At 45.3% G+C, this 11,921-nt stretch overlaps 1 pseudogene; it reads left to right on the forward strand.

The window, feature by feature from the left end:
• Positions 1 to 6,427: 6,427 nt before the first annotated feature.
• On the forward strand, positions 6,428 to 8,240 carry LOC128302704 (uncharacterized; annotated as a pseudogene).
• Positions 8,241 to 11,921: the final 3,681 nt, after the last annotated feature.

Consider the following 11,921-nt stretch of genomic DNA (forward strand, 5'->3'; position numbering starts at 1 on the left):
TCGAGCCAGCAACATCCCCAATAACTTTTTTACCCCCCCTGTTAGCCGAACAATACCGTGCAGCTAACCGTCTTGCCAAGGAAACCGTACGCCTCTCCAAAGCGGACAGTTGGAATAGATTCGTTAGCGACATCAATCCCAACTCTAACTCTCCTTCTAATCTCTTTGGAGGTAGTGTCCTCTCAGGTAGAGGTAGAGGAAGTAGTGGTCCTCTCAGGGTTCTCCGATTACCCTGAAATTACCTGAAACCTTCGCCAAACACTTTGCCAACACCTCTGCAACAGAAAACTTCACACCCAATTTTCAAAAACACAAAACAAACTCAGAATCCATTCCCATCCCTAAAACTAACGCTACCCACCAGAGATACAATAGACTATTCTCAATAGAAGAACTGAACTGGGTCCTTAGAAAATGTAAAGGTTCCTCCTCTGGCTCAGACAATATTGGTTATCCTTTCCTGAAAAACCTACCTCCACAAGCCAAACAAAAACTCCTAAATATCTATAACAACATCTGGTTATAGATGTACATGTAGATGTAGATAATTACCGCCTCATTTCTCTTCTCAACTGCAGTCCTAGAACGCTTGGTAAACCGTAGATTAGGTCAAGAAATAGAAGATAGAAACCTCCTTAGTTGCAACCAACACGGCTTTCGGCGCGGCATGGTTACGGAAACGTACTTTGCCAAACTGGATGACGTGCTAGAAACAGCTTACACTCACGACCACTGCATAGACCTTGTTATAATAGATCTCTCCAAAGCTTTTGACCGAACATGGTGCCACTCCATACTAGAACAGCTCTCCAGATGGGACCCCGGTGGACGTCTCACAAACTTCATCGAGAGCTTCCTGACTGATCGCACCTTCCGAGTCCTCATTGGTACCAACCTCTACAACCGCTACACACTTGAAAATGGTGTCCCTCAAGGTGCGAATCCTTATTTTGCTCCATTCCTACACAAATTAAATCCTTCGTATATGTAGACGATATCATTTTAGCCTCTTCATCCAGGTCTTGTGCAGAATTTCGTAAACTCCTGCAAGCAGGAGTCTTCAAGGTTAGGCAATGGGCTAGGTGGACAGGTTATGAAATATCACACACCAAATCCAAAATCCTACGCATTTGCACTCACTTTTTCTCACACTACAAAAAAGACATTACATTCAATAATATACCCATACCGAACACACGACACGCAGACATTTTAGGAGTTATATTCGACACAAGACTTTCCTTTCACCCCCATTCCACTTGTATCAAGAAAAAGCAAAAAGCCGGTTAAACCTCTTCAAAATGCTCGGGACTGGAAAGCACCGAGCATCCCGCACCACACTCATCAGAATCATCAATAGCTGGTTACTCCCAAAACTCCTGTACGGCATCGAGATCGTCTCCCGAAAGGGAGAAACTTTCGAGAAGACAATAGCATCGCTCTACCACACCGCAATAAAATCATCCACCGGAGCATTCATCACCAGTCCCACCCATTCAATACTCTGCGAAAGCGGCCTCCTTTCCCTACACCACATCATCACCGACAAAATAATAGCAGCAGCAACTAGACTATAGGAAAAAGGAATCCAAGCCACCTCTCTCACCAATAGAGTCAGCACTGCATTCCAAACCCTCACCAGCCAACAATTACCACAAGTCCTCCAACTCACCAGGCGCGGTCAGCGCCCCTGGTATCAACAAACACCTACAATAGACTTGGACCATAAACACCAAGTAAAAGCAGGACAAAGTCACAAAACCACATCCACCTAGCACAAGTAGTCACATCCGGAACAAATATCTACACCACCACCACATCTTCACCGACGGCTCTGTTTCAAACGAAGCCGCCGGATGCAGAATACACTCCACCTTTAATGACAATAGTGCCATTAAATTACCTAACAATACTTCCATTTTCTCCGCAGAAGCAATAGCCATGCTTATCGCCGGCAACGAAAGTCTTCGCAGTGACAAGCCCAACGTAATCTTCATCGACAGCGCCAGCGTACTAGAACACGACGTTGCTCGAGACCCACACATCCAACTCCTTGACCAACTCCCCACAACACCGGAAATAGCCTTCTGCTGGATTCCTAGTCATTCGGGAATCCGCGGAAATGAAAAAGCCGATCGACTAGCCAACCGAGGAAGAACCCGACAACCCCATAACACGCCGAGACCTCATCTAATGGACCAAAAACAAAATAGCACAGAAATGGAACACCACCTGGATTACCACCAACACCTCCAAACTCCGCGTCATCAAAACCAACACAGCAACATGGAATTATCCGGAATCTAGCCGTAATCAAAGAAACCGTTCCCGACTTCGTATTGGCCATACCCGAGTCATACACTCCTACATCTGCGATAGATCCACACCTCCGCTCTGCAGCTTCTGTGGTGTCGACATCACAGTACTGCACATCCTAACCGTTTGCCACGGCTTCACCAACCACCGACTATCCTGCCAACTCGACACTCCGACACAGACATCCTTTCACCGAACCCCGATAATCAGCGCAAACTCATGAAATTGCTCCACATTAGTAACCTGTACAAAGAATTATAATCATTCATAGCCACACAGACCATCACCACCTACAGTAAAGAGGCGAATGTAGCTGCCCACCTCAAAGTCTCTATAAAAACAACAAACAACAACAACGTGTCACAGATCGGGGTTAAGGGTGCTAGAAATCTAACAAGCGCATTAGAATATTACCAAAAGGGGAAGAATATCGTGCATTAGCAAGAACCACATTTATTACTGTTGCGTCCAGCAACCGCTTCTCGACAACAAAGGCGACACAAATAGCTTTTCTTAACGCCATTTAACTTTTTATTCTTAACACTTTTGATGGGAACGTGGGTTAACGTGTATCTCTCGTGCTAGGTGAATGTGGGAGGAGAGTTAAAAAAACTTCTATTTTTTTCCTATGCTGGTTTCGAAAAAGGCCCTAGCTGTCCCTGCCTCTTACTCCCTCTTGCTCCGCTTGACCGCTTGCTCCAATGCTGCTCTGGCTGCTGTACTGGCCGGTCGTCGTTCCTCTCGCTGGTCGTCCGTCCGTGCTCTCCTGAGCCGTCTCCGCATACCGATGTAGTTGCGGCGTAGCTGGGCAATCTCTTCGTTCCACCAGTACATGCGTTGGATGGGGTACCTTCCTGTCCACATTGCATCCGAGCCCTTGCAGATGAGGCATTTCCGCTCCTTAGTGCACGGTCCAAAGTGCTTAGGCTCAGCACAGCGATGGCATCTGCTGGACCGATCCTTGCCGCGGTAGTTTGGGTGCGATCTGGCCGAATTCGTAGCATCGGTAGCACTGGCGCTTCGTCTCCACTTTGCGGAGTCTGCAGCACCGACTTAACCCGATGACGTGCTGTATCTGCAGCGCCTTCTCCGTCGCGACCGCCTCTGGGCAACCGAAGAACGTGACCAACGTACCGTAGTTCGACTTTACGGTCGTAACCTGGTCCGCGTGGATAGTTACTCCCAAGGCGGTGCTAAGATCCGTGGCGATGTCCTCTTTAGTGCAGGTGGACGGGATGTTCGTACAGGTGAGCCGAACAGTGGGGGTCTGCGGACGGGCTTTCGCCTTGCCGTCGAGCGCCGCGGACACCTTTCTCCACATGTCCAGAGTTTCGGTGTGGGTCTTGCAGGACAATTCCAAGAGAAGATTCCCTTGGAAGTTAGTCCGCACTCGCTCCACTACCTTCCTGTCGTCGCCCAGCTTCTCCTTTACTACGCGCAATATCTGGTCCGGCATGGCGTCGTTTATCGCCTCCAAACCCAGGGCGTCCGGGACTCGATATGCGCGTTTTTTGGGCTGCGTCGGTGGCTGCTGGCGCTCCGGCTGCTGCTGATGTTGTTGACCTACTTCTACCGCTGCGTGCTGCTTCCGCTGCTTCTTCCTCGCCCGCCGTTTCGCTTACTTGCTGAGGACCTTCGTCCATTCGGATTCCGGTTCTTTCGGATGGTCCTCCTGCTGTCCGTTCTCGTTTGCCTTTTTTTTGTTCCTGGTCCATACACAGAAAAGTTTAAATTATAAATACAAACAATGATAGATACAAAGAAACAACGGGCGTGGCTACGCGGGTCCTTTTATAAAATCAAGGTGCGAATGTGTGTAAGAAGGTCGCAGATATCTGACCATCGGTTCGCCGAATGCACGTCGTTCTACACCTTGCCGCGACTGAAAGAACAAAAGGTTAGCGACTATTTTGTTTGACTGGGAATCGAGTTGACCGAGTACAATGGATTGATTGTAGTCTTTCATTCATTGTAACTTTTTCATCGGTTTTGCACGCGTCCGTACGAGTGCTAGAAAATATAAAGTGATTTATATTTATATTAAGTTTAGTTATGTATGTTCATTGTTGCCACAGCGGCAACCGACTCTTGTCACCCGATTTATATTTAAATGAAGACAATCGCGTATTTTAACAAATGACTTTATTAAGCGGCGCTAAAAAATCACGTCGACGTTTCGGGTTCCTTGGGTAGAGTACCGGTTGCCGGTCGAGTCCTTTCCATCAAGGCCACTCGGTCATTCCCGCTTGGAATCGGGAATCATCGTTTTTATACCGATCGCGATCTCTCCTAGCGCCATCTGTCGTCGAATCCTCAGTTGAGTCGTCTTGTTCAGCTGTCAATTAAATTGACCGTTGATTTATCAACAGCCTCTTTATCATCATCATCACTCGACGCATTCCGTTTCCAATCTGATATCGGTACCGAACTTGATGGGCCATGAGTGTATGGTTCGTCGCCGCAAAAAGTCTCGTATGATGATGTAAAAACCGATAACTCTGTTATGTAATCGATGTATTTAGCAATGTCGAATTGAAACAAATGGTTTATCTCATATCTGTCCAACAGATACTTCTCGTAAGGGTCATCCATGACCGCGGTTACTTTATCGCCCTGCGTTTACCATGGAAGGTTATACGTCTGCACTGGCTTAATTGTGTTATTTAATGACTTCGCAAGGTGCACATCAAAGACGCGGACACACTTGTCCCCACAACCGACGGCAATGTAGTTACGTGATATTGGTCCCACCGACAAAGCTGTCATCCGTGTCTCCGTCTTAATAAATTTGCTTTCCGCAATGTGCAAAACAAAGTATGGAACGCTGTCGCTCATATCAATCACACAAACAGTTTTATCGTCACCGCCAGAGAAGAATACTCCCGGGATCGCTGGCATGTTCTCCAGGTCTTTTACATTCTTGTTGTCATGTCAACTGAATGAGCTGAACTGGTAGTTACCGTTCATTCATGGAATGGTTCAGTTAATGTTGTGAAGAATATTTTTTCTTTGAATTTTTATCTGCTGATCAGCGGTCGACACAGCGGTATGGGTTGATCCGACCATTTGCCGTATCGGATCAATCCGGCATGCTCCGAGGAATGATGAATTTTCTATTACTTTCCTCGTAAGATATGCTGTTTCTTGGATTACGGATTTTATACAAGGAAGGTTTGAGGCTGTAATATTGGGTGGATTGTCTATGGTCAATATGTCTATGGTAACGCAAGCTTGGATATAGTGGAAAATTGTTTACTTTTTGTGTGCCTATTTATCAACAAAGCTTTACTCTTCAGATCTGACATCTGAAGACCGAGGCCACCCTCTTTAGTTGGTAGGGCTAAAGTGTGAACTGGAATTATTAGCTTTCCTCTGTCCCGTACAAATCTCGTTATTTCTGCCTTGATGTTGCTAATCTGCGAGTTCAGTGGAGAAAAAAGTGCAGCAATATACCATATCTTGGTTGGGAATATACGTGTTGCAAATTTTAACTTTTTGCAATGAATCCAAAATTCTGTGGTTGTGGAGCCATACACGATACGTTATTTTTTTCATTACTTCATCCCGGTTTTTGTTGCCCATGAAACGTACATCATTTATTAATGTTACTCCAAATACTTTAATGTTTTGTGTAGTATTGAGCCACGATAATGAAATTTCGTTACGATTTGTTGTATGTCCTACATCTAATCCTTTACATTTAGTTAAGTTCAACTTGGCCCCCTCTCCGAAGCTTCCTCTCCGAATTGTGTGATTAGCTCTTCAATTCTATGAAGTTTACTTGGGGAGGACAATATTACAGAAACATTGTTTTACTAATTGTTTCGAATTTCGATTCACTCTATCAAAGGCTTGGTTCAAATCGAAGGAAATGAGGTTTACTATAACCTTATTCTGTTTCAGTTCAGCTAATTTATAATAATATGATAGCTTGGAAGATATTGTTGTTTTTGTTATGGAATTTATGAGTTGATGAAAAAACATTGTGTGGGTCTTATTTTATGTGTGTGCAGAAAATTGCAGAATTTTATAATCGACATTTAGCAACGTGATAGGTCTGAACGACTTTAATCTTGCAGCTGTTCCATTTCTCTTTTTAACAAATACATTTATGCCCTCGAGCAATGTAGAGGGTATTTTGCCTCGGCCAAAATGTAGAGGGTATTTTGCGCCGAGAATTAATGGCCATTTCTACGTCAAATGTCGCCAAGCGATGTACGAGCTGGACCGGGATTTAGAGGAGGCCCCGGAGCGGCACCACCGTGCAGGCAATAGTGAAATGTTTAACCTCATGCTCCTTCCGCAGATTAGTGGTTCTGATAACGCCAGTAACATTAGAATACATCCCGACCAAGAGGACATTCATTCGGACGGGGACGACTATACCGATTTTGAAGAAGACACGGTGTCGGTTGGGAGGATGCGTTCGATATATGCGATGATTTGTCTTTAATTGACTATCTGAGATATCTTGCTATACCGCATCAGCTCCCGTTCGACGATATGATGCTACGGAAAAAGCTGAATTTAGATCTTCGCTGTGATTAGATTAGAGGAACCTCAATCCCAAGAACCTCAAGATGTGATTAGATTACAGGAACCTCAAACCCGGAGTGACACCTTTTTCATTGGACGTGCATTAAAGTTTTGAAGGTAATGGTGCTGTTGACACGACATAACATGACAGGGCAAAAGCGCAAGGTTAATAGAACAACAGGTGCGCTAATCGATCAAGTGTTGATCGATTAGCGTATCCAAAAAACACCGCAAGGAAAGCAGGGTTCGACTCGATCGAAGGGTCAACAGTCTGCGATCGGCCGAAGAGAATTCGGCGAATCCGAACGCGCGAATAGTTTTTGCCCAAATAAGGTGCTGTTTCCCAGGAGCATAAGGTTCAGGGATGCGTGCCCCAACGATGCGTGGAGAAACGTGGCAATTTAGTCGCAGCTACAGGTTCATAAGTCGATCCTGTGTGCTTTAGCCGGCTACATCGCAAAGGAACAACACGGTTTTATACCTAAACGTTCCACCTCGACAAATTTGGTGAGATTTGTATCAGAGTGCGCGAACTGTATGGACCAGGGCATACAGATGGACTGTATCTATACGGACCTAAGGGCAGCCTTCGACAGTATATCCGATGAAATACTACTCCGCAAGCTCCATGTGTTAGGGCTCTCCATTAAAATCACGGCAAGGTTGAGCTCCTCCTCAACCGCACATATCGCGTTCAATTTGGCCAACACACCTGTCGTCCTTTGACCAGCACCTCAGGGGTTCCACAAGGAAGCAATCTGGGACCACTTCTATTTATCCTGTATAGACGCATCCTTGCTACCACAGCGTTGCCTTCTTTTGGGCATAGAAACATTTTGGGCAGCAGAGCTCAGGTCATCTTTATTGCAGGACTACTACTAGGAAACATAGATGATCCCTCGCTAGTAAGTAGGATTTCGTTTGCTGTTCCGCGTTCGGTATCTAGATATCGGCAAATGTTGCACGAAACTCGCGCTAACACAGTATACAGTACTAACGCGCCACTTAAAGCCATGATTAGGCGATTCAATCAATGTACGTGTCAGTTCGATTTTACGATGTCCATGTCCCAATTTAAAAGTTCTTTGCGTTTATTGTAATTCCAAACAACGATCCTCGTTAAACCGTTCTCGGTGTTCGAATTAATTAATAAACATTAAACATTAAACGTGTCAATCGACGGACATAGTGGGCCAACTCAACTTTGGCCAATACTCGTGAGAGTGGTAGAGTTGTCAAAGCTGCGGGTGAGTGGTCCATCAAAGCCGGGAAGGATTATCTCGTTTCTTCGTTTCTTCCCGTTCAAAAATGAGCTGAATTTTATTCATCGGGAAGGCTTGGCGATAATCGGCGACGGTGCAATTTATAGTTCGCACTTTTATCGCTGATTCGTCGACTCGGGCAACACTCGCGTTTTTTTTACAACAAAAACGAGCTACAACGGAAATCACGGTTGTATAAAGTTTTCTGTTGTTGACACTTAACCGATCGTAAAAAAATGGTATTTTATACCGTCGATGCTCCCCTGCGTACGGACGCAGTGTTTTGTAGTAGAGTATGTATCATAAGTCTTGGTCGATCTCCATTGGAAAACTTAGATAATTTTTATATGATCAAAGGTTTAGTCTCCTTCGATTGAATTGGGCGGAACCCTTAAAACTTTGAGCGGTATGCTGGATGGAGATTTTCCAGGGGTTAGTTAAAAGTGGTCCATCCGAACGAAAGAAGTAGCATCGCGTTTTTTGTTAAGCATACAGCTTCCTTCGGAGGTACCATCGGTGTATGCGGCATCTCCGAAGTTTTGAGTTTTTAGAAGCAAAGAGATTTTCTGCGCTTCCTATCTCCGTAGTTGCAGTCTGGTTTTTATCAGTGGTAAAGTATTTTAACGTATCAGCGGACGATAATGCTTTTCCTACATTGTCTTCCACTGGTCTGCGCATTTACGAAGTGCAAGAGAATACTCCGTCTCGAATTGGTGGAAGTGACATGGACTGATCAATCAAGTGGAAGCTGGTGGCAGTTCGATTACCTACCCACTGCCGTAACCCTTTCCGCCTTCATTTCCTTTCTAAATACACCTATGTCACCATTTTTTTAATGTTGATTAGGTTTTATAGGTGTGTAAATATAATGATAGATAAGAAATTATGTACTTAGTCAGATAAGTGAGTAAGTGAGTGAGAGCTAGATAAATGAATAGGTAGATAGTTGAAAAAAATAGATAGATAGATTGAAGAGATAAGAAGTTAAATAGACTGCTAGGTAGGTAGGTAGGAAGGTAGATACTTTGAAGATACTTGAAACACTGACGCCTGGAGTAGCATTTTTCCAAATAATCAAAATAATTAAAACCGTACTATTGCGCTGCTTGCAGGCTGCTTAAAGAAAAATCGAACCGTGAGCGAACTTTAGGCCATTTAAACCGCTCACGGTACATGTTCGAACTATGGAGCTTCGTATTGGTCGGTTGGTGGTTCGCGATAGAACTATGTACATCTTTTGAAAGCACACCGTACTTGATGGAACTTTAGGCTTGCACGGTTGTACGGTTAGTGGTTCGCGGTGGGATTTTGCGGTTTGTTGAGAAGCACACGGTACTCGATGGAACTTTGTTTACAAGCTGATAGCTCTACTGCCAAAAGACGGCTCCGCAAACGTCGCCTTTATTGATCGGAAGCGGAGGCGCCTTTATTGATCTAAAGGACCAAAGTAATGCTCTGAAAATCGTTGATGACAACGATGGAAAGCACACAATGCTTTGCCCACATGCCGTTACTGCGTGCTCCACGTACACCATGGAATGTCATGCAATAAAAATAACCACGTAATTTCGTCTCCACATGGGCCGCGGCCGCCGCGGTACCGCGGAAAACGCGTAAAACTTGTATGCCACTTGGCCGCGGTCATTCTCCGCGGCAAGCTGTCAATTTCCGCGGTTGTGAACGGTTCCGCAGACTTGTCCATCTTGAACAAAGCCGCGTTTCCGCGCCTGTTTGACAGTCTGCCTCGGAGATTGACAGCCTGCCGCGGAGATTTGGCAGGCGACCGCGGCCAAGTGGCATACGCGTTTTCCGAGGTACCGCGGCGGCCGCGGCCCATGTGGAGGAGGCCTAATAGGGCAAAAATCCAAGGTGAACGATCGACTAAATGTTACCGCTTCACCACCAAAACAAGGCGACGAAAATGTTAGCAAAAGTAAAGAGACGACACCAACACCAACTCAACACGTGGTAAGATCGTATATCGGATCTTCTTCCCAAACGCATCCTAAAACATATGAGTACAAATACGGATGAGAGCACGGGACGACGGAAGAACAAGAGCGTATCACCCATAAACAATCAGAAAACAAATTTAAGAGAACGATTGATATCGGCCAAAAAACAAGCTGAGAAGCTAATCACGGATACAGTGAGTGTTGCGAACGCAACAGGGCAACAAACACGCGACACGAGAAAATTCACTTTTCTTAATACGTTTATTTAATACCTTAATCGTAGGCTTACGGGGACGGATTAAAAAATCAAGCGTGTTCTTTAGCGCGGTTGGCTTGTTACTGGGGCCCAGTTCGCCTGATTCCACGCGTGTCCTCCGGTCATCGCCTTTGCCAACAGGTCATCCCTTTTCCTTCGTGTGTGAGTGAGCGCGCCGGACTTTCTCCACTCAGGGCTAGATTCACTCACGCCCGCGCTTTCTGTCAAACCGGCTGTCATCGACGTTGATGTTTGTCAACACTGGCCCCTAGTGTTTTGACTTGTCAAAGCACCCCTGGCGGCACAATTGTACGAATAGGCTAGCTGTCAAACAGATCAGCCTATGCTTCCCGTATGTAGATATGTGCGTGGTCGCGAGCGTGCCTGTCACCCAGCTCATCCTCGTATCTTTGTCTTGAGTTTCTTTGTTCCTTGCGTTGTTTGGCTACAGGTTTCACTCTACGTTCGTAAAGTTGTAGTAGTTGCAGTTTGTGAAAAGTTTATCAAAGAGAACAGAACAACTAACCAAAGATTGTGCAAGGAATATACACCTTCAAGTAAGTACTTATTACATACATTAGCTGGAACTGTTGAGAAAGTCACAGTTTCTATTAAACATGTACCATAACTATATTTCCAGATGGCACAGAAGGGAAACACTGCAGGAACCAGCAGCAATCGCAGGAAGACGATATCGACACACGGACAAACATCGAGGACGAGGACAATGCAATACTGGAAGTAGATGATCATTCCGGTGGGCATCATCATCATCATCCTGCGTTCATCGTGATAGGATGTTCCGATCGTGTGTTCCATTTTCGGTCAGAATACCTGACTAAAACTATTTTAAAGATTGTGCGGTAATGTATTGTAATATAAAAACATTGTAGTGAAATAAAATTGTAAACAAAAAAAAAGGGTAAAAAATTATTTTAATCAATATTTAATAACCTTGAGAAATAATAATCATTATGAACCTTGGGGGAAGCATCCGAGCTGTCAATCTGAATTGTACGGATAGATCTTCTTCTTCGTACCCCTAATCGTACAATTGCAATTGCTCTAACCGGTGCGCTATCAGTACAATTGTGCTGCCAGGGACTTCCCTGTCTGTCGATGTCAATAGCTGCTATCTTAACCGCCGGTCGTTCGCACGTCGTTCCGTTCGCTAGACGCACGTGTACTCGACGAACCGCACCGTCCTTCGATTGTATTGCGCGTATTACTCGCCCTTTTGGCCAACAGCCGCGCGGGAGAGTTTCATCCACAATCAAGACTACGTCTCCTTCCTTGAGCGGTTCACGGGGCTGATACCACTTTGTCCTTCGGGTCAGGGTAGGAAGGTAGGCTGCCACCCATTTTCGCCAAAATATATTCGCGTAGATTTGTGACGTTTTCCAATTGTTGCGCAGCGTGTCCGGCGAGTCGTCTATAGTCACAAACGGCTTTACTCCAGCTGATGAACCTAAAAGCAAGTGATTTGGGGTTATTGGTTCATCCTCCTCACTATCAATTGGCACATCCGTCAACGGACGAGCGTTCACTATATGCTCGACTTCGATCAGCCAACTGCTGAGTACCGCGTCCGTTGGG

The sequence above is a fragment of the Anopheles moucheti genome, chromosome 3 (genome assembly GCF_943734755.1).
Source record: "Anopheles moucheti chromosome 3, idAnoMoucSN_F20_07, whole genome shotgun sequence".
Lineage (NCBI taxonomy): Eukaryota > Metazoa > Arthropoda > Insecta > Diptera > Culicidae > Anopheles > Anopheles moucheti.